Source organism: Protopterus annectens, chromosome 10.part0 (genome assembly GCF_019279795.1).
Source record: "Protopterus annectens isolate FY-2018-M chromosome 10.part0, PAN1.0, whole genome shotgun sequence".
Lineage (NCBI taxonomy): Eukaryota > Metazoa > Chordata > Ceratodontiformes > Protopteridae > Protopterus > Protopterus annectens.
In genome coordinates this window covers 769,187,819-769,211,116 of record NC_056744.1, presented here as the reverse complement: position 1 = coordinate 769,211,116, position 23,298 = coordinate 769,187,819, and the positions used below count along the sequence as shown (strand labels likewise).

The following is a 23,298-nucleotide window of genomic DNA, read 5'->3' as shown; positions in this document are numbered from 1 at the left end:
ACTCATACAGAAAGCAAAATGGTTGAGTTGCAAAATGATCATCATTGCCCCATATTGGCCTCGACAAATATGGTTCCCGTTCCTACACCTCCACCTTCTGGATCAACCATGGATTCTGGACCCGGTTCCAGATCTGCTGATTCACCAGTCAGGCGGGTTGCACCAATCCCTTCAAACTCTCCAGCTCGCAGCTTGGTTACTCCACTTCCAACTTTAGCCAGGCTTTCCAATATCTCCCCAGCAGTCCGTGATATTATTGATCTGAAGTAGGTACTTCATTTGTCAGCAACCTTTGGGTCTTGGATCCGATCTCGGATCCGAGCTGGCAACTTATTTCATATTTATTTTAACTAATTTCAGTCTGGTGCAGCTTCCACTACCATTAGAGTACAACTAGCTGCCATTTCTAATTTTCATATCGGTATGTTTAATTCTAGCATAATGTCTCATAAGCACTGCAAAGCCTTGATGAAAGGAACAGCTCTTCTTAGACCCCCAGTTAGAGATCCTCCCCCTCCTTGGGATCTCAATTTAGTTTTAGCTTCCTTAATTTTGCCTCCCTTTGAACCGGCAGCATCGTGCCCTTTAAAATTTCTTTCTTGGAAGACACTTTTTCTGGTTGCTATCACTTCAGCTAGACGTGTCTCAGAACTTCAAGCACTATGTGTTCGTCCTCCTTACCTGGTGTTTCACAAGGACAGAGTTTCTCTGAGGACCAATCCATCCTTTATTCCTAAAGTGTGCTCAGAGAACAATTTAAATCAATCCATAGATCTTCCAGTTTTCTTTCCTAATCACAACAACAAGGCAGAATACAAGCTTCACCAATTGGATGTACATAGACAATTGCATTTTTACCTCCATAGAACTAAGGAACTGAGAAAGTCAGACCAGTTATTTCTTTCTTATGCTTTCAACAAACAAGGTCTTCCAGTTTTTAAAGTGACCTTATCCAGATGGTTATCTGATACTATTGCCTTTATTTATCAATTACGAAATAAAGAGCTACCAGCTAAACCAAAAGGGCATTCCACTAGAGCATTAGCCACCTCTAACGTTTCAGTCTAGGTTGCCCATAGACTCAATCTGTGCAGCTGCCACTTGGGCAAACCCCCACACTTTTATCTCTCATTACAAGGTAGATATGGTCTCCCGGAGCAGAGCTTCCTTTGGTTCTACTGTTCTGAAGAGTTTGTTCCAATGAGCCACCCGGGATTTTAGGTGCTAGAGACGCTGCCCAAACAGCAAGAATGAGGGCAAGATAGATAACTTAACATAAAGAAGTTATGTACCTACCATAAAGTTCCATGTTAGTTGTCTTCATCTCGCCTTCTTTCTTGCGTCCCTCCCTCCTTCCCCCTTCCTGGAGGATTGTGAGAAGTTCCCTTTTGTTTTCACTGGCTGAGCATCTTTTATTACTTCACATGCCAGATAAATCTATAACTCTTTCCTTGTTTAGGTGTATTGGACAACCAGTTTTAGTAACTGGTTACTCTACTAATGTCTAGTGTGCACTATCACAAACGAGATCTGGGTAGCTGACGCTGGGCTTTCTGGGATAAGGAGTAGCCTCAAGCCAGTAAACAGCTCTCGGGCTATAGAAGATGGCCGAGTCGGAGCCGAGGATCAGCTCCGAACCCAAACAGCAAGAAGGAAGGTGAGATGAAGACAACTAACATGGAACGTTATGGTAGGTACATAATTTATTTTTCTGCTAGTTGCAATTTCTTCTTTTCAAATAGGAGAAAATCATACATCTGTAGCTTCCCTTAGACTGTTCAGTGCCTTTATTTGGGGTACTTTCTTATTCCAGCTTACACCTGGAGATCCAGTCGATATTACTATTTTTTTGTGGGCCCTGACAAACCCCCCCATACACACACACACACTTTGAACTTACTGCAAAAGTGGATTTTGTTTTTATTCTGTAAGACTTTATTCCTGGTGGCTGTCACTTCTACCAAGAGAATTTCTGAGCTGCATGCTTTATCCTCAAAGCCTTCATACTTAACTTTTCATAAGGACAGAGTGTCTCTGAGAACAAATCCTCTGTCCAAGGTTGTCTATTTTCATCCGATTCAACATATGGGTTCTTGGATCTGACCTCTGCATCAAATTCTAAGCTTCCACAGTTCCAGGGCACTGACTCCTCCCCTACCCATAAGTCCCTGAACTTCACCTTAGTGTCTCTGGTTTGGTTTGCTGCCTTTAGATTTCAGATGTGTTGCGAGGGCACTCATAACATATCCTTTATAAGTTATTTCTTCTGGTATTCTCCTACCGAGAGAATTTTTCCTCTCAAGTTTATTGTGATTAGTGCATACATTTTTTTGTGTGTGTTAGATAGCCAGGTTAAGAGTTAAGTGTCTATATATATATATATATATATATATATATATATGTATATATATATATATATATATATATATATACATATATATACATACATATATATATATATATATATATATATATATATATACATATATATATATATATGTATGTATAGGTCTATACACACTGAGCAGAGTGGATAAGTTGTTGACCGCGGCTGTTAGCTGAGATATAGAAGTATCCTGTTTTTTTTTTCCGATTTATACAGATTATTGTTTTTAACAATTAATATGTAGCACTTGTATTGTCTGCTTTTTAGTCTTCGAGTGTATTTTATTGCTATTAACTAATCTGCACAAGTAACTGATTTGTCTGCAGTTAAAAGTATTCTTTATCTTTACAAATCTTTATCTGTTTGTGCTTTCTCTAGTGCTACTGTCTGTAGGCTATTGTTTCTAGCTGAAGCCTCTTTAACTTTGTTAGATTGTGTTAATAGTCTGCTGAGTGGGGGCTGGTTCTTTTGTGTTCTTGTAAAAAAAAAGTTGTTGTTCTGGTATTTAAGCCCTAACTTTGATAGGGTTTCTGTCTATACACACTGAGCAGAGTGGATAAGTTGTTGACCGCAGCTCTTAGCCGAGATATACAAGTATCCTGTTTTTTTTTTTTTTCGGTTTATGCAGATTATTGTTTTTAACAATTAATATATAGCACTTTTATTGTCTGCTTTTTAGTCTTCAAGTGTATTTTGTTGCTATTACTTAATCTGCACAAGTAACTGATTTGTCTGCAGTTAAAAGCATTCTGTATCTTTACAAATCTTTATTTGTTTGTGCTTTCTCGCATACTGTCTGTAGGCTGTTGTCTCCACCCTCCCTCCCATTTGGTGTCTGGCTCTTATACTTGGTGGCTCTGCAGTTGCCCCCCCCTACTGTAAATCTGATCTGTGACACTCCTCCCAGTCTAGTGTCATTAGCTCATTGCCTTAATATTGCTACAACTCAAGTGCTCTAGGTTGCACTGCATCTGAAGTGTTTGTGTGTTTTAGCTGCTTTTCTGTATATATAGACTTCTCTGTTTCTTTAACTAAATAAGCTCTGCAAAGTTGTTTTATTGCATTCCTGCCTGTATTTCTGAGTTTTTTGCACTTTTAAAGTTTGTTTTTGCTTAGTTTAACTGGTAGGCTACACACTCAAGTGTGCTAACTGAATTAAAGCATTTACTGTGATTCTGTACCTAATTTTTGCTACTTTGTAAAAAAAAAAAAAATCCTTGTTTCCCGCTGTTACTGAACTAGAATAGTCCAGTCTTCAGGTGTTGCTGATCTCTGGGCTGTGTCATAGTTCCTGTGTTGCCCATATCCTTATTTGGATAGGAGGAAGCTTCTTTGTTCACCAGTGAGAGTGGGGAGCTCTCAGCAGCCTATCTGTCCCTTGAGGAGTGGTTCCAGCCCAGTGACCTGTAGCTTATTGGCCGTTTTGGGCCATTTCCTATCTCTTTCTAACCCCCTGCTTTAAAGCCAGCTTTAGCGCTTTTGCACTTGTAATTTAAAGTTTGTCCTGTTTGTTGCATTTACCTGTTGAGGCTACACACTCAAGTGTGCTAGCCTGTGTTACATATTTATTGCATTTTTCTGCTGTTTGTTGCAAAAAAGAAAAAAAAATTATCCTTGTTTCCCATCTTTCCTGACCTAGAGTAGTCCAAATACAGGCTTTGTTGTATTCTGGACTTTTGGAAAGTTCCTGTGTTGCCCATTTCCTTTCTTGGATAAAGGGAGGCTTCTTTGTTCGCCAGTGGCAGTGGGGAGCTTGGAGCAGCCTATCTATCCCTGGAGGAGTGTTCCCAGCACAAGAATCTGGTAGTTCCTGTGTTGCCCATTTCCTTTTTTGGATAAAGGGAGGCTTCTTTGTTCACCAGTGGCAGTGGGGAGCTTGGAGCAGCCTATCTATCCCTGGAGGAGTGTTCCCAGCACAAGAATCTGGTAGTCTATTGGCCGTTTTGGGCCAGTTTTTAGCTCTTTCAAGTCCCCCTGTATAAAACCCACTTTGGCGCAGTTTTTGTGCTTGTTACTACTCGGCCAAGCTCTTTGTGGTCCTGCAGAGTGGTGCTAGCAGCAGAGAGGCTAAAAGAGTGACTGCTAACCTGATAAAAGTGTTTGTTTTCCTGCTACTACCTGGGCGACTGTCCTATCTAGCTAAACTGCAAGTATTTCTGCTTCTTGAACTGTTTTAAACTGTTTAAAGTTGTTTTTGCACCTGCACTTTTAAAGTTTGTCCTGTTTGTTGCTTTTACCTGTTGAGGCTACACACTCAAGTGCGCTAGCCTGTGTTACATATTTATTGCATTTTCCTGCTGTTTGTTGCAAAAAAAAAAAAAAAAAATTATCCTTGTTTCCCATCGTTCCTGACCTAGAGTAGTCCAAATACAGGCTTTGCTGTATTCTGGACTTTTGGAAAGTTCCTGTGTTGCCCATTTCCTTTCTTGGATAAAGGGAGGCTTCTTTGTTCACCAGTGGCAGTGGGGAGCTTGGAGCAGCCTATCTATCCCTGGAGGAGTGTTCCCAGCACAAGAATCTAGTAGTCTTTTGGCCATTTTGGGCCAATTTTTAGCTCTTTCAAGTCCCCCTGTATAAAACCCGCTGTAGCGCTGCTTTGCGCGATTTTGCGCATAGCGCAGCATCAGGCAGCGCCGCTTAATTGGGTTTAAACCATTCTCGGCTCCACAAAGTCTGCTGTTCACTTTTTCCCTTAGAACTGATCTAGTTCTCATAATAAACACCCTATTCCCACTCTAAAGCTTGGCACTTGCTCACTAAAGCAATTATATAAGTCAGCACTAAAAAATTTAAAGCACTACACCCTCACAAACTCCTCTTGAGTACTTTGTTCCCCATTGGCCCTTTTTTTCAATTATAAAGGAATTCCCAATACTATTCTAGCATGTCCAAAGGTCAGTTGTCAGTCTCCTGTCCGGTCCAGCTGGTGAATCTGGGAATCTTGAGGCAATGTTACAACTGCCTCATGTACACAGACAACCCTCTCCTCCTCCCAACAAATTCCAACACATATGAGAGATGCAACCATATAGCCAAACTGGAGGCTAAGATCTCTCAACTCAGTACTGGCGTAACCAGTCAGGAGAAGAAGGAAACCACACTCACTACAATTCCAGTCTCACATAGACCTACCACGACAGCAAACCAAACACATAAACTCACAAAAACATACTTGGAGGCTCTAAATAAAAATCTGCCTAAGCAGCAGAGACCTCCAAAGCAGACACCCAAGCAACCGCTACCCCAAAACAAAACACGTGCAACACATAGCTCACAAAGCCAGTGTGCCGAACAGTCACAGCCCTTAAGGCTAAACAACAGACCTGATACACTTGTAATAGGTGACTCTGTCGTCGGGCACACTGACGTCCCGCTCACCAGGCTGAACAAGGAGAAGGTCACGGTGAGCTGCCTGTCGGACGCTAGGATCCGCCACATAACACAAGCACTCAGGGCACGCCAAGGCAAGTACAAATATGACTCAGTCATTGTCCATGCTGGTGTGAATGACCTGAGATGTACCTCCCTGGACTACATGAAAAGAGACATAGAGGAGCTCTCTGAGCATGTAGCCCAGGCCGGTATGACCCTGACCTTGAGTAGCATCTTACCCTCACCAAGAATGATGCCACAATATGAAGACAAGATGATCAATTTCAACAACTGGCTTAAGTATTGGTGTCATTCAAAGGGGATCCAGTGCCTGTCAGCCTGGGATGACATGCTCGACAAGCCACGATGCTTCGCTAGGGACGGCTTGCAGCTGTCACCCCTGGGCTTTTGGATATTGGCAAAGGCTCTTGCTATTCCCATAGTGCCTTTTTTAGGCAAGGCTCAAAAGACAAACCCACCTCCATAGGTATCACAAGGGATAAGAAACTAAGAGTAAAGCTATTCAACGCCAGAAGTCTAAACCTCAAGATGTACGCACTCGAAACTCTCCTTAGCATGGAGAACATCGATATCTGTGCAGTAACAGAAATCTGGTTCAAGGCTCCTGAGAGCACCCCAGCACTACCAGGTTATACCTCATACCATGCTTTTCGGCCCCAAAACTTGGACCGAACCACAAAAGGAGGGGGAGTATCAATATTCGTCAAAGATACCCACACCTCCAGGTTGGTGGCACAGCACAAAGCATCAGAGACTATTCATGTGCAACTAACAGTGGGTAAAACTGCCTTCCAGTTTATAGCCTGCTACAGACCACCCTCCCAAACCCAGGAACCCCACTCGGCCTTCCTGAGAACACTGGACAATATGAAGGTCTCTCCAAACACCATTATATTGGGCAACTTCAACTACCCAAACACAGACTGGGAGCATTACTCTAGCTCCAGCACCCTAGCCCAAAGGTTCATAGAATTTATAAACTCAAATGCTATGGAACAACTTGTTACCACTCCCACAAGAGGGGAAAACATACTGGACCTGATCATCACCAGCATGGGGACTCTGTGCTCCAGACCAGAAGTGTATCCCTCACTGGTAAGATCAGACCATAAACTAATCTCACTAGATATTCACATCACGACCCCACCCCCTGCCCAGAAAACCACAGTGAAAAACTTCTCTAAACCAAATTTCACACTCCTCAAAACCGAGGTGGAATCCTTCAAAGCCTCCAGGCCTGTGGAAAATACGGCCCAGACCGCAGAATCCTTTATAAACGCATTCTATGAACACCTTCAGGAATGCATGGATCATGCAATCCCAAATAAAACCAAGACCCAATCCTCCAAAGGCAGACATCCTGTCTGGTGGACCCCAGCCATAAACAAACTATACAATAGAAGGAGGAAGCTACTACATGATAGAGCAAAATCCCAAAAAGGGAAGGCATCTCTGATCAGTGTTAGCAAAAAACTACGGGCACTCATAAAATCGTCTAAGGCCAACTTCGAGAGAAAAATTGCACAGGACACTAAGGATAATCACAAGGCTTTCTTTAGTTATGTTAGGAACCTGGGTGGGAATTCCCAGATATGCTCAAAATTAGTCCAAAATGACAAAAAATACACTGAACCCACAGACATTGCCAACATCCTAGCTGACAGGTTCAGCGCAAACTCCCCCTCCCCTTCCCCACCAAAAGGACAAATATCTATCCCAGCAGAGTGCTGCCCCCCTGACATATCAGATGCTCAGGTAAGAGCCGCCCTCTCCAAAGCAAAAAACACAGCATCAATGGGACCAGATGGTGTGCCGTGCTGCATCCTACATGAACTCCAAGAAGAGCTAAACCCAAACATAAAACTACTGTTCAATCTCAGCATTACTACAGGATATGTACCCAAAGAGGGGCGTACAGCAACAGTGGTCCCTCTCCACAAAGGTGGTGCCTCAGCGGATCCTGGAAACTATCGCCCCATAAGCCTGACTAGCTTGGTCTGCAAAGCTATGGAAAGGATCATCATGGACCTCATAAATAAAGATATTGGGGACCTACAGACACTGGATCCTACCCAGTTCGGCTTTAAGGGCAGATCCTGCCTCTTAATCCTGGTCGATTTCTTTGAAACAGTCACCAAGGCCATTGACGAGGGGAAGGTGGTCCACACAGCCTACCTGGACCTCACAAAAGCCTTCGATACAATACCCCACTCGGGCATTATAGATAAGCTCACCAGTTTAAATATAAACCCCTATGTCACTAGATGGGTTGCAAACTGGCTCAAGGACAGAACCCACATGGTTAGAATTGCTGGAGCCATATCAGACTCCAAACCAGTTACTTGTCGCGTCCCACAAGGCTCAGTCCTGGGACCTCTCTTGTTCGGTATATATTTCTCGGTGGTACAGGCTAACACGGAAGGACTGTGGCTGACCAAGTTCGCAGATGACTGCAAACTGGGCTCCATAATACTCTCTCCAGCCAACACAAGCATCCTACAAAAGGGCCTCATAGAAACAGACAACTGGTGCCAGAGCCATGGCCTCAAGCTAAATGCCAAAAAGTGTATAGTCATCCCCTTTGGCAAAAACAAAGTGCCCACAAATTACCACATAGGTGGTAATCCATTAAGTACGGACGAAGTAATTAGGGACCTGGGGACCCAAGTTGATAGCAATCTCTCATTTGACAACCACGTGGCCAAAGTGGTTAGAAAAACATTTTATATAGCCCACCTAATTGTGAAGGGATTCACATCTAGATCAGTGGAGGTCATCGTGCCTCTTTACTCATCCCTCATCAGGCCCATAATTGAGTACAATGCCCCTTTTGGGGATGTACCTTACCAGACACCTGCAGCAACTGGAAAGACCCCAAAAGTACCTCACCAAGAGGATCAAAGGGCTCAAACAGATGCCATATGCTGCCCGGTTAAAGAAACTCCAGCTCTACTCAGTGGCATACGCCTGATCAGAGGCGATCTGTGCCTGACGTATAAAGCCATGTCCACCCCGGAATTAATGGACATGCTGCACCTCAGAAAATCCAAATCCCATCGAGCTACGCGCTCGAGAGACTTGAACCTCAGCACTGAAATAAATAGGACATGCTGGAGGGACAGATTCATAACCCAGAGGCTCCCTTCACTCTGGAATAAAATCCCAGTCCAGGTTAGGCAGAGTCCCTCATTGACTCTCTTCAAGAGGAATCTTGATGAGTGGATGGGAGATAGTAGGTTTACCCCAGGTATCACTTCTGTGTCACTGTTAGACAGAGGCACAGCATACTAACCTCAAAAAAGGGCATAGCAAAATTAATTTAAAATGGGTGGCGAAAGCCAAACACACTCTGGCTAGACTTATAAATGCCCTAGGGCAGATAGCCTAGTATGAACCTATGAACCTATATATATATATATATATATATATATATATATATACATATATGTACTCAGATATATTGTGTGTGTGACAAATTGAGCTTTCCGACAAGTCTCGTAATGGCTGATTCTCTCAAGCCTTTAAGAACTGTGTTGAGTGTGGGCATAAGCTCCCCTCCCAAGACCCTAACACTTTGTGTGTTTACTGTTTGGCAGCTGCCGATTTAGATTCATACTGTCAATCTTGCGCCTATTTCAGTTCTAGGACACGTCAAGCTAGGTGTGAAAAGTTGCTTGCAATAGGTCTTCTTCCTTCACAGACATTGTCATCATTGCCTGGACCTTCCTCTTGTGTTTGTCCAGCCAAGAAACAGGACAAGTCAAAGTCTAGGGAGAAGTCACAAGAAAAAAACAAACCGAGAAAGAAAAAGCGAAGGACAAAAAGAAGGGAAAAAAAGGGGAAGTCTCCTTCAGACAAAAAGTGTTCTCCATATCCATAGATGCAAGTCAAATCCAATCAAAAAGTTGCACAGAGGTCTGAACTGACAGCTTCTTGGGACTTTGCACTGTGGTTTTGACGCCCTAGAAGCTTCTTGCAGGGCAGCAGTCACCGGATCTGTCATTAGAAGACATGCATGGCTTAAGTAACAACCCCTGCCAGACCATGTCAAATCAAAATTGTTGGATGCACCCTTGCACAAAGATAACTTGTTTGGCACTAAAGCAGAGAGATCTTAAAAAGATGGAAGAAAAAGCAAAATCTATGCAGACTGTTAAAGATTTCTTACAGGTCCAGCCCCCTAGGTTCAGCAGGCATTTTCCCTCCAAGCACTGGTCCTTTCCTGCTCCGAGTAGACAGGCCCAGCCTAGGCCCCGTGGAAACAGACCCCTCAGACAGAAGCCCCAGTGGTTGCAGAGATTTAAGCAGTGGACTACCTCTACTTCAAAACCAGGGAGTTCTAAGCCATCCCCTTATGGTAAAAACTCACAATGACTCGCCCCTTCACAACCTCGCCTTTGCCCACCTTCACATACCCCTAGGAGGAAAACTCTCCTTTCACTCAAGCACCTGAGCCACCATTACCAAGGACCAATGGGTTTTGAACATTGTGTCTCAGGGTACAAATTCTCCTTCCACACACTTCCAACCCCAAAAGGGTTCCCAGATCTACCACCAAATGAGTGGGCAGAGGCTCAAAAGCACATCCATTCCCTGCTGTCCTTGGGGGCAGTAAAGCACGTTTCTGCAGAGCAGATAGGCCAAGGCTTCTACTCCAGCCTTTTTCTGGTGCCCAGAAAAGAGGGCATCTGGCGCCCCACCCTCGATCTGTCCATTTTAAACACCTTTCTAATCCCAAACTTCAAAATGCTCACCCTCCAGCAGCTGCTACCCATGGTCTCGAAGGACGCCTTGCTAGCCACCCTGGTCCTAAAAGAGGCCTACCTCCACATTCCCATCAGGGAGTCCTGCAGAAAATATCTCTGCTTCAGGGCAGGATCTCAACACTTTCAGTTCTCTGCGCTTCCCTTTGGCTTATCTACTGCTCCCAGAGTTTTCACAAAATGTCTGGCTCCGGCCATTGCCTTTTGCAGACAAAGAAATATTCAAATTTACTCCTACTTAGACAACTGCTTTATTCAGGCAGACAGCCATAAAAAGCTGCTCAAAGATCTGGCCTTTGTAAAGAACCTACTAACCTCCCAAGGGTACACAATCAACAAAAAGAAATCCAAACAAGTACCCACCAAAAGGATAATCTTCCTGGGAGCAAGTCTGGACACAGCATCCCAGATAGCATACCTTACACCAGAGAGACAAATTTTCCTATCAGCTTACTGCTCTCAACTGGCCGCCAGGCCCCAGCTTTCTGCAAGGAAAATGCAAGCCCTGGGGTTCATGGCCTCTTGCATACTCCTCATTCCATATGCCAGACTGCATATGAGGAAACTTCAATTATACCTAAAGAGCCTTTGGTGTCAACACTTTCAGGATCTGGAAACTCTACTGCCTATTATTCCTTGCCCGAGAAAGGAATTTCTTTGGGCAACAGCCTGCTCCCACAAGGGACTGCCCTTCTCCCCACACCCCGCCACCCAGACCCTCACCACAGATGCATCAGACTATGCTTGGGGTGCACACCTGGGCGGCAGGTGCATACAGAGCCAATGTTACCCCCAGCAACTCCCCCAGTACATCAGTCAAAAAGAGATGATGGCTGTGCAGCAGGCCTTGATAGCTTTCAAACCCCTTCTCTCTCAAGAGATTCTCTTGATCAAAACAGACAACACCACTGTGATGTGGTACATCAACAAGCAGGGAGGGACTAACTGCTACCCGCTGTGCAGGCTGGCCATGAGACTTTGATTCACAGCCTCTTCCATGCAAATACACGTGTTAGCACAATACCTGCCAGGCTCTCTCAACTCCCTGGCAGACCAATTAAGCAGAAAGCTCTTGGACCCCCACGAGTGGCAGCTCAACAGAAACACCTTCTTCCTAATAGCTCAGAAATGGGAAACCCCGGAGTTTGACCTCTTTGCCTTCCACACCAACCATCAGCTCAGCAATTTCTGCACCAGGGAGCATCACTGCATGGCTTGGAAAGTGGATGCCCTGTCCTTCCCCTGGGTAAACCTCTCAGTCTATGCCTTTCCTCCCCTACCTCTCATTCCCAGGGTACTGCTCAAAATAAGGAAAGAAAAAACAAGGACCATTCTCATAACTTCAGACTGGCCCAGACAGCACTGGAACTCCTTGCTGCGCAGCCTGTCCCCGCTGCGTCCATGGAATCTTCCTCAGATTCCAAACCTCTTAACCCAGAGGGAAAGGGAATTCATGCACCCCCAATTGCAGACACTCAATTTGGCGGCTTGGCTTATACCCTAACCCCTGACCAATCTGCAATCCTCAGTAAACAGGTTCTGGATGTTATCTGAGAGGCCAGACACCCTAGCACCAGAAAGTCTTATGCAGATAAATGGAAAAGGTTCTGCACCTGGATCCAGGCTAAAGTTCTGCACCTGGATCCAGGCTAAGTGGGCCAATATGTCACAGCCCCCCATCCCTGTCATCCTGGATTACTTAGGTGACCTACTACACAGTGGTCTTTCTTTCTCCTCTATAAAAATCATGCCTCTGCTATTTCTGCTCATTTTCCCACTGAGCAGCCTCTTTTTTTACACCCTTTGATTGAACAGTTCCTCAGAGGGGCAAGCAACTTGAGCCCCAGAAGGGCACCAACACCAGCTTTGTACTTTAACTTTGCCTTGGAAAAGCTCACCCTGCCCTCTTTCGAACCAGCTTCTTCTGCAGAGCTAAAATATCTCTGCTGGAAGACAGCCTTCCTCCTGGCCATCACTTCAGCCAGAAGAGTCTCCGAGCTGCAAGCTGTCATGGCTGTGGTACCCTTCATCATCTTCTATGCAGACAGGGTATCCGTCAGAACTAATCCATCCTTCATGCCCAAGGTGGTGTCCAGTGTGGCTCTCAACCAATTCATCCGTTTACCCACCTTCTTTCCTAACCTCCAAAACAAGGGGAAAAAGATTCTGCACTCTCTGGATGTGCACAGACAGCTCAGATACTATCTGGACAGAACTAAGCCCTTCAGAAAGTCTGATCAATTGCTGGTTAGCTTTAATTCAGGGGCAGAAGGCAAAGTCATCTCCAAGCAAACCATTTCCAAATGGATAGCACACTGCAGCCATTTCTGCTACAAACAAGATGGCAAGCCTCCCCCCAAGGGGGTCAGGACACACTCTACCAGAGCAGCCTCCACCTCTGCAGCTTTCCTCAGAGGAGTCCCCACCAGGGACATCCTGGAGGCTGCCACTTGGACATCTGTTCATACTTTTACCAAACATTACCACCTGCCTCTCTTCTCCAAATCCAGGGCAGGGTTTGCCTCTGCAGTCTTGCAGGGCATGCTAGCCAGCCCCTAGCTTCCTGGACTTGCCTCCACCCTTCCTCAGCTTTGGGAATCAACCCAAGTGTGATGACTGCAACAGTGAAACACGAAGAACATAGTACAGTTTTGTACACTTGCCGTAAATGTAGATGTTCAAGTGTATTCACTGTTGCAGTCCTGGTTTCCCTCCCTCCATCCCCCTTTCTCTTTTTTCTTCCTTGTTGTTCTCCTTTCCTTACAAGGGACATGTTGGTATTTATTTTCCACTGATGGGGTTCTACCACCAGAGCCTGGCCTCCTACTTTGGGAGCTCCTGACAGGTTACGGCAAGAAAAACTGATGTAATGGTGTTGGATGCCTTCCTTTATACCACTGACGACCTGGCATCAGTCCTCAAGTGACATCAACCGACACAGAAATACTAAGTCTCTGGTATTCAGGCCGGCCGAGGGCTACCCTGGCAGGGATAACCCAAATGTGATGACTGCAACAGTGACTACATTCGAACATCTACATTTATGGTAAGTGTACACAACTGTACTTTCTCTCTCCTCTTCAGATCCTGGCAGGCAATCCTTTCTGACAGCAGCTTCAGCTTTTGAGCATTGCCAAGGAGAAGGTGTTTTCATCTACCTCGATTCCACCCAAATCCCAACTAGATTTTCCTGCTGCTTCTTATCCTGCAAAACAGGGACAGTCTGGACCTCAGGCATCTGAAACCACATGCTATGTTAGCTCCCAGTCAGATTCTGATCCCTCTGACCTGCCAACAGAACTGATTCTTAAGAAGCATAGGTGCAAGCTAAAGCACATAGACTCCTTTCCAGAGTCTTTCACTGAGGATATAGATTTGGTTGAAGGTGAAGTGCTCCCCCTGGTCCTTCTCAGAAGACATTGCTTTTGATGAAGTCCTTGAGCTTATGAAATGGAGAAGGAGATGGTCCACTGATGTTCCCTCACTGGATGAATTTGTATTTTTGGAAGCCTTCATTTCCAGCTTCTGGCTAGGAGTCTATCACTACCAGTTCAGAGCTTGCCTTTTAATCTCATCACAGCCCCCAGGGTGTTCACCAAGGTAATGACAGTGGTAGTGGCACACTTGCACCTTCTAGGGATGCAAGTCTTCCCGTTCCTCGACGATTGGCTCCTAATTGCTGCTTCCAAGCATCTGTTACTATATCATTTGGACCTTCTGCTCTAATTTTCACTGAACCTAGGTATAGCAATAAACATTTCCAAGTGTCAGCTATTACCCATCCAATTGATAGAATTTATCGGATTCCACCTCAACACATCTCTAAAAGTTGTCAGCTTTCCTCACCAAAGGGTTACATATTTGCATCTAACAGCCATGCAGGTGATTCATCATTCATCTCCCTCCAGCATGTTCTATCCTGCATCTATTAGGCCTAATGACATCTGCAGTTCTAATGATTCTGCTTTCCCACTACTATATGGCAATGCTTCAGTAGACTCTAACAGTGCAGTTGTCCCAGAACTTTCATCCATTGCATGCGAAGACTCAACTCACAAAGATTTGCAGGTGACAGATCGCTTGGTGGATAACCTTCCCTTCAGTAACCGAAGGATTACCTTTTCACACAGATCTTCTAGTAGCAGTTGTAGTAACCACAGATGCCTCCATACTGAGGGGGGCATTTTAATGGAAGGATGATCAAAGACACATGGTCAACCTTAGAGACTAATCTTCACATGCATGTCTTGGAGATGAGGGTGGTCCTCCAAACATTGCAGACATTCAGGGATGTCCTCCCCAAGGGTGTGATTTCCATACAAACAAAATGTCAGTCATATGGTACATCAGCAAACAGGGAGCAACCAGTTCTTACCCCTTGTGTTGAGAGGCCACGAGAGTTTGGTAGTGTGATGTTTTCACACCATTTTCTGATAGCACCACACATCCTGGGGACTTCCACTGTTCTGGTGGAAAAATTGAGCAGGATTATGCTAATGCCTCATGAGTAGTCCCTCGATCCAACAGTGGCAGCTTTAATTTTTTTGTTGCTGGGACCAACCTTGCTTGACCTATTCTTCTCCTACCTCAAGAACATGTGCAGCAGTTATTTTGCCCTGATCCCTCCACAGGATCATTCAGCAAGGAATGCTGTGGTCCACAACTAGCCCCACAGGCCTCATTTATGTTTCTTCCCATAACAGATTAATTCAGAAAGCCAGACAGTGCAAGGCCAGAGTAATCCTGATTGTCCCTTTCTGGCCCTGACAAACATGGTTCCTCTTCCCCTTCTTGTGGTCTTTACTAGTACCTCCCCATTGGATGCTGCATCAGTATGCAAATCTTCTGTCTCACCCATCTGGATTGTTTCCACCAGAAGAGTCCACTATGATGCTAACGGCTTGTTTTCTTTTACTTCCTCCCATTAGAGACCCATTTCTCCTGTGAGATATTGCTGTCATGCTCCAAGCTCTGACAAAACTCCACTTTGAACTTGTGGCCACAGTGGGCATCAAATACCTAACTTGGAAAACATTTTTTTTAGTGGTGGTCACATCAGTCAGACAGATTTCGGAATTACAAGCATTGTTATGTAAACCTCCATTTTTGATTTAACATAAAGATTGGATTTCTCTCAGAACTAATGCATCTTTTCTTCCAAAGTTGGCATCCAAGACAAACTTCAGTCTATACATTTCCCAGTATTTTTCCCCAGATTGTCAAACAAAGGTGAATGTACCTTGCACATGCTAGGTGTTCATCATCAACTCAGATTCTATCTTCATCGGAAAAAACAATTCAGGAAATCTGATCAACTGTTTATTGCTTTCTCAAAACCAGAACGTGGTAGAGATGTCGCCAAAGTAACACTCTCCCAATGTTTGTCAGGCTGCATTTCCTTTGTCTATAACAAGAAGGGCTTGCCATTACAATCCATACCAAAAGCTCATTCAGTAAGGGCAGCAGCCACCTCAATGGCGTTTTCTAAGAGATTTCCCATCAATGACATTTGTACAGCAGCAACTTGGTCCATAGTCCACACTTTTGTGTCCCATAAACTGGATATACAATCCAAATCTCACTCTTCCTTTGGTTTCACCATCATCAGGAATGTCCTTCCTTTGTACCACCCAGAAAGACGGTCTGGAAATTTGTCCCATATGTTGAATCGGACAAAAATAGACAGCATTAGATATAAAAGTTATGTACTTAGCATAACGATAGATACATGTCTGAGTTTCATCCATTTCAACTTCTCTCATGCCCCCATAACAGATTGACACACATGGCTTTGAGATGATCAGGTGGTTGTTACTTTATACCCTGTTTGTGAGCAGTCCTGTCTGTTTCCCTATTTCCTTCTCTATTCTTGGTTTTTATATTCTAATATAGTCATAGTTAGGTCTCATTTGTACTCTAAAGGGCAAACTTGATCTGAGGTACTGGGGTGGAGTTCAGAGAATTATGGGTAGTGATGAATTAGAGCCCTGGAGTCATGGAAGCCTCAAAACTGGTGCAGAGATCTGAACTAACAAACCAGATGTTGAACCAGATGAAAATCAGCAATAAGACTAAACAATCAAGATAGCAGCACTTCAAGCAAACAGCGAATATTAAAACCACAGAAGCTGGCCAAAGAGGTAAAACTTTAATAGTTAAAATAAAATAAAAAATACGTATCAATAGATGAGTGCTTCTTCAGATCTAAAATTCATCAATCCAAGTAGGTATATATACACATTAAGTAACCAATCAATGTTTTAACAATCTTAATTTAAGCACAGGTTTTAAAGGCACAAAGTCATTTAACCCTTTTTCCTTATGTGCAGCACGTCTGAGAATCCATTTTGTCTGTAACTTCTGTCTGAACTTAAACATCTCCCCCTCTATCTGTGACAAGTAACTAACTTCTCAATAATCATAAATTTAAAACTGTGTCCTGCCCCTTCTTTAACAATATGCTTTGCTAAATCATTCTTCATGTCTTGCCTGTTAATATTGTAAAGGTGTAACCTGATTCGGTCTCTAAGGCATCTGTTAGTTTTTTCCACAAAGTAACAACTACAGGTTTGACAGATCGCAAGATATACTATATTCTGTGTGCTACAATTAGCAAATAGATTAAACTCAAAAACCCTATGGGAAATCGGATGCACAAATACACCATTAGTACTAATATATCTACAAACATTGCATCTGTTACAGGGAAAAGTCCCTTTCTTCTTACTTCTCCTGTTACTCAAATCATCCTTTATATTTAATGGTTTATAGCAGAGCAGTTTCTTAAGTGAACATAAAACACAGTTGAGTATCAAGCATATTCCTGCACTTATTGTCAGACCTCAGAATACCCGTGTTTTCTAACTACAGTATTTCACACACTGGAGCTACATCCCTGGAATAAGTCAAACACATCCTAAGTCCATTCTCAGAGTTAACTGTATAATTGTCAGATTCCATATTGTTGGTGTCAGAGAATGGTCTGGCTCTATCTTGTCTCCAAGCAACCACATCGTTTTGCATCTGTAGAATCCCAGAGTCACAGTATCCTCTCTGTCTAAACTCTTCAGTTAAGACATCAAAAGCCTCATACATTTCTCTGTCTTTAGTATAAAGTCGGGCGTTTCTAAAGAACTGACCCTTCATAGCATTAGCTTTAACCCTCTTGGGATGCATACTTTTTGCATGTAACTTATTCATCTTACATGATTTTTTTATAAATTTTCATATTAAAACCATTGCCACTGATAGAGAGATAGAAACATCCAAAATATCTATACAATCATTTGAACAATTATGGGTAAACCTAAGAAAATCATTTGTCATATGTAAATAAGCAAGAAACTGACCTAACTGTTCAATAGAGCCCGCCCAAATAAAAATTATGGGTAGGGATGAATTAGAGCCCTGGAACCATGGAAGCTTCAAATTGCTGCTGAGGTCAGAACCGATAAACTATATGTTGAACCAGATGAAAATCGGGCAGCTTGGATCTATTGTTATGGTAAGTACATAACTTTTAATCTGATGTTGTCACTCTTCACTTAATCCTTGACTGTGAGTTTGGTTCCATAACTCGGAACCGCCTCAGTCATTATTCCAGCTCGCACCTTCCAAAAACTCTCAAGCTTAGCGTTACCCATAATGTTTCTGTCAGGATTATCTCAGATCTCGTTTGCCGCTTTTAGTGCCAGATGTGTTTTTTTCTGTCAGCTCTCGAGTGAACTCTTTCATTTGAACTGTAAGCCTTTTTTGTCAAAAACACTTATTTCTTACTCTTTCTGTTTATCTCACTTACCCAGCTTCTCTAAGCTCTCTTTTGTAAACACTTTTAGTGTTTTCTTAATACCATCATTGGTAGTCCCTTTTGTTTTCACTTTCTATCTACCTTTACAGTAAATCTTCAGTACCGTTGTTGGTACTTTTTCTGTTTAATTCCCCTTTACCGCTAAGGTAAACCTTCCGTACCATTGTTGGTATGTTTCTTTCCGCCTATATGTATATGTATGCGTGCATATATAATATGTATATATCTTATATCTTGCTCTCCCTGTGTGTGTGTGTGTGCGTCTCCTGACATGGGAGACAAATCTAGATGATTCAAATGATGCCAGAAGTGCGATAGAAAGTTGCCTAATTCTGATGGATACTCTCTCTGTGTGTTTACTGCTTGGGCCCAGTGCATCTTCAATAAGACTGTGCTGTTTGTCACAGCTTCAAGTCACCGGGTCCTTGTGAAAAGAAAAATCTTGTTAATTCTAAAGGGACTTGTAAAATCTGATTTTAATGACGCTGTATCTGCTTCCCTAAAGTCTAAAACTGATGCTAGCTCCCCTTCTTCCTCTTGTAGTAAACATGAAGGAGCGAAGAAAAGGAGCTGTTCGGTTCTGACACTTTTGTCAACACCACTTGCTAAGCTGACTAAAACTTCCTAGGTTCCTAGTTTCCTTGGAACTGAAAGGGGAATTGATCGACCCTTCGGTGCTGTTGGTGCCGGTTATGTTGGTGCGGACTATGTCAGCAGCAGCAATTATTTCAGACACAGTACCTTTGGCGCCTCCTCAGTCCTTAGTTCCATCTTCTTCTTCAGAATATAAGGAATTTTCTTTTAAAGGTAGGCCCCGAACAAGATAATCCCCATCTGTAGACCCCTTCATAGACTGACCTCCAAGTCCTTTCTATGAAAGACCTAGAACCCTGTCAGTCTATTTGGTCCATTCTACCAAGAACCTTATAGAATCTGATGTTATGAGGCTGGTGGACCAGCTCCTGGCGACAAAGGGATTAACTTCTTCTTTGGTTCCTAGCCTCTATAGCTCTGTAACCTTCCTTGTCTCTTCACCAGTTTTTGTTCCTCCTCTTGACTCCAACTGAGCCTTTGGAGATCCCGGCTCTGACAGTCCTGGTTTCACCTGTATCAATGCCAGTTAGATCATTATCTGCAGCACCAGTTACTATCCTGAGCTCTTTGGTTCTGTTGGATCCAGAGATCTCTCTGCGTCGAAGCTTCACTGTCAGTTCCAGGGAGCGTTGTTGTTGGAGCTGTCCATACTGCTTGGGGCATAGGCACATGTGAGTTCGACTTTGGCTTTGGGGGCGGCTTCCTTTGTGATAGGTGGGACCATGTTTTGCAGGAGTCTGTCTTAGTTGTGGGCTCCCATTCCTGTATAGGGGGGCCCTGCTTTCCAGGCCATGGAGAGGGCCTTGTCCTGTGTGGACTCAGTCGATACCACTTTTGTCGAGCCATCATCCCGGTCCTTCCCCTCTCCCAGAGCTACCACCAGCCTCTGATTTGGGACAGCGGGCACAGAAACCTCAGGATTCAACCGTGGTGGTTATGTCCTCTATAGACACCTCCCCGGTCAGTCCCACCAATATCAAAGAGATCAGACTGCATTTTGTCAGCTCCTAAGGATCACCAAAATTGGAGTAAAGGGATACCAGTAGATGCATCATGGTTGCAGCAGCCACAAAAAAGGAACTTGTTGATAAAAGTCCAACTATCCATTCTCCGAACAAAGAGTCTAGGATGATGGATAGATTTGGGAAGCACATACACACTTTATTGATCTTTGCCCTTAGGTCCTTGAATTTCATGGCACTTTTTATGAGACTACAAAGAGACCTGATAAAGGAGTTATCAGATACTGTGACAGGAACCATAGCTGAGGGAGTGCAGGATAAAGTAGCTTCCGAACTGGCAACCCTTGAATCCATAAATAATTTGTCCATGAGGCTCATTGCACACACAGCCGAAGGGACGACTAGGGCAGCAGGTTTTGGCATAGCCATGAGAGGCACGTCTGGATGCGCTTATGTGAGTTTGCAGAGACAATCAAGTCTTCTTTCATCAACGCTTCTTTGATGGAACATCCCTTTTTGGCCTCAAAGTTAGAGACCCTTGCCAAATGTGAGAAGGATGGAAAGACTCTCTCTGCCATGGGCGTACACTTTTCCACTCCTCAGTGGCCTAATTTCAGGAATCAGAGGATTGGGAAGCTATGATTCAAAAAGTCCCAAGGACCTTCCCAGGACCCACATGGCAATGACCCCCCCCCCCTGGGCAGAGGGGGGGGGGCGTTATAGTGGAAGATGCCATCCACAAGGCAGAGGTGGCCTGCAGAATCAGCATTCCAGGGGATTCATTCCCTGGTAACTCCTATCAGCATTACTGAATATAAGCCCAATTGTTGTCCTCTGGAGGCAGTCAGGAGACGTTTATCCCTGCACCTATCTGTATGGTAGATATAACAACAGACAATTGGGTGCAGAGGATTATAACCAGAGGTTACAATATCCCTTTTCCAAAATAACACAGACAGCCAAAAAGGATCCCAGACATTCCACCCAGTCTCAGGGATGCAGCTGTCTTAGAAATTCAAACGTTGCTCTACAAAAGAGCCATCCAAGCAGTCCAGCCAGGCCAAATAGGATCCAGAGTTTACTCAAGATTGTTTTTAGTACCAAAGAAAACAGAGGACGTGGGACCAATTTTGGATCTCAGTTTGTTGAACAAGTCAGTTCAACAAACAAAATTCTGGACAGTTACGGTTCAGTCGATACTTCCGTTCTTAAGAAAAGACAATTGGATGTGCTCAGTAGATCCTCAGGTTGCGTATTATCACATAGAAATGGACAAGCATTGCAGAAGATTTGTGCGCTTCTGGCTGAGAGCCAGTCATTATCAGTTCAGAGCCCTGCCTTTTGGTCTCACCACAGCCCCCAGGGAGTTCACCAAATACATGGCAGTGGTAGCAGCTCACTTCAGACTGCAGGGATTCTGCATGTTTCCATACCTAGATGACTAGCTCATTACCGCACCTACCAGGCATCTACTGTTGCAGGCAAGGGACTACATTCTTCAAACTTGCTCCTCGCAGGGGATCACTGTAAACTATGAAAAATCCTATCTAGAGCCAACACAGCAGTTAAAATTTATAGGAGCGGTACTAAACACACCCACCGGTATCGCGTCTCTTCCCCCAGAAAGACTTTATAGAGCAAAATCGCAAGTCAGCCAGATTATTTGCAGCAAAACGGTGACTGCAAGACTGTTACAAACCCTAGGATCATTGGCAGCCGCCATCACTTTAGTTCCCCTGGTGAGATTTCACATGCGAATTTTACAATGACTCTTGGCATCACAGTGGTCTTTACTGAATCAGCCAATACGCCATCAGATATTGATCACTGATCTATGCAAGAAAGACCTGAATTGGTGGATTCATTCCAGCAAAATTTTGTCGGGCCAACCCTTTGTCCCTCCTCAACCCCAAGTCATTGTGACTACGGATGCATCCCAGATGGGGGGGGGGGGGCATTATCTGGGAAAGACAGTCAGAGACACTTGGTCCCAGATGGAGGCCAATTTGCATATTGACGGCAGTGCTCTTAGCATTGCAAGCATTCCAAGAAACCCTCCCCTTAGGAACAATTGCAATTCAAATAGACAACATGTTAGTGGTCTAGTACATCAGCAAGCAAGGGGGAATCATATCTTACCGTCTTTGTCGAGAGGCACTCAGGGTATGGCAATGGGCAATTTCAGGCGACAGCTTTCTAATTGCAGTGCATATTCCAGGTAGCTCCAGCGGGACTGTGGACAAATTGAGCAGAAGCATACTAATGCCTCATGAGTGGTCTCTCAATCCTATGGTGACAGAAAGGATATTCCATGAATGGGGCCAGCCCTGCTGTGATTTGTTTGCATCTCCTCTTAACAATTGCAGCAACTACTTTGCCCTATTCCCCCTGCCGGAGAAGTCACAGAGATGCTCTCCTTCACGATTGGCCCTCTGGTCTACTCTATGCCTTTTGTCTGATACCTCCTATTTCCCAATTTCTGAAGAAAGCCAGTAGGTCAAAGAACCAAATAATTCTCATTGCCCCATTCTGGCCTCAACAAATATGGTTTCCCTTTCTTTGGCCTCACCTAATTCGGAAACCTTGGACTCTGGATCCAACGCCAGACCTCTTGTTCCATCCAGAGGGACTCATTCATCCAAATCTTTAAAATCTCAAGCTCACTGCATGGTTTCTGCAGTTCCAGTGACTGCCAGGCATAATAGTCTCATTGCTCCAGCCTAACAGGTCATTCTAGTTTCCTATAAATCTTCGACTAGAAGACTATATAACAGCAAATGGCAAAAAATTTCAAAATGGGCTATGGAGTATAAACTCGACCCATTTTCTGCACCAGTTGTTAAGGTCTTAGAATTCTTAGCATCACTTTTCAATGCGGAAGCATCCTCCTCGACCGTGCAATTTCTAACTCTCATGACGGTTTAAATGATGCAACTCTAATGTCCCACAAAATTTGTAAAGCTTTTCTGAAAGAGACCTTAATGCTCAGACCCCCCATATCAGGATCCTTCTTCACCTTGGGACTTGAATCTGGTATTACAGTCCTTAGTACATTCCCTGTTTGAAGTGCTTAACTTGGAAAACCTTATATGTTAAGTTGTCTATCTCGCCTTCATTCTTGCTGGATGGGTTCGGAGCCGACCTCGGCTCCGACTCGGCCACTCTAAAAGCTCGAGAGTTGGTTCCACCGGCTCGAGGCTCCCCTTATATCCCACAATGCTAGGCGTGAGTTACCTTAGATCTCGTTTGCCGCTACAGCTATCGAGACGTGTTGCTTCACCGGCTTCAGGTTAGTGTAGGAACTAGTTTAAAAAGTTGAGTCTAAACCCTTTAATTTAGTTTTCCTTACAGTTTCCCCTTACCTTTAAGGTCTTTTATCCCTTTAATCTAGTT

At 44.0% G+C, this 23,298-nt stretch overlaps 1 protein-coding gene across 1 annotated transcript in view; it reads left to right on the top strand.

Moving 5' to 3' along the window:
- LOC122813330 overlaps positions 1–23,298 on the top strand; it is a 1,602,747-nt gene that overhangs the window by 995,588 nt on the left and 583,861 nt on the right. The window lies entirely within an intron of this gene.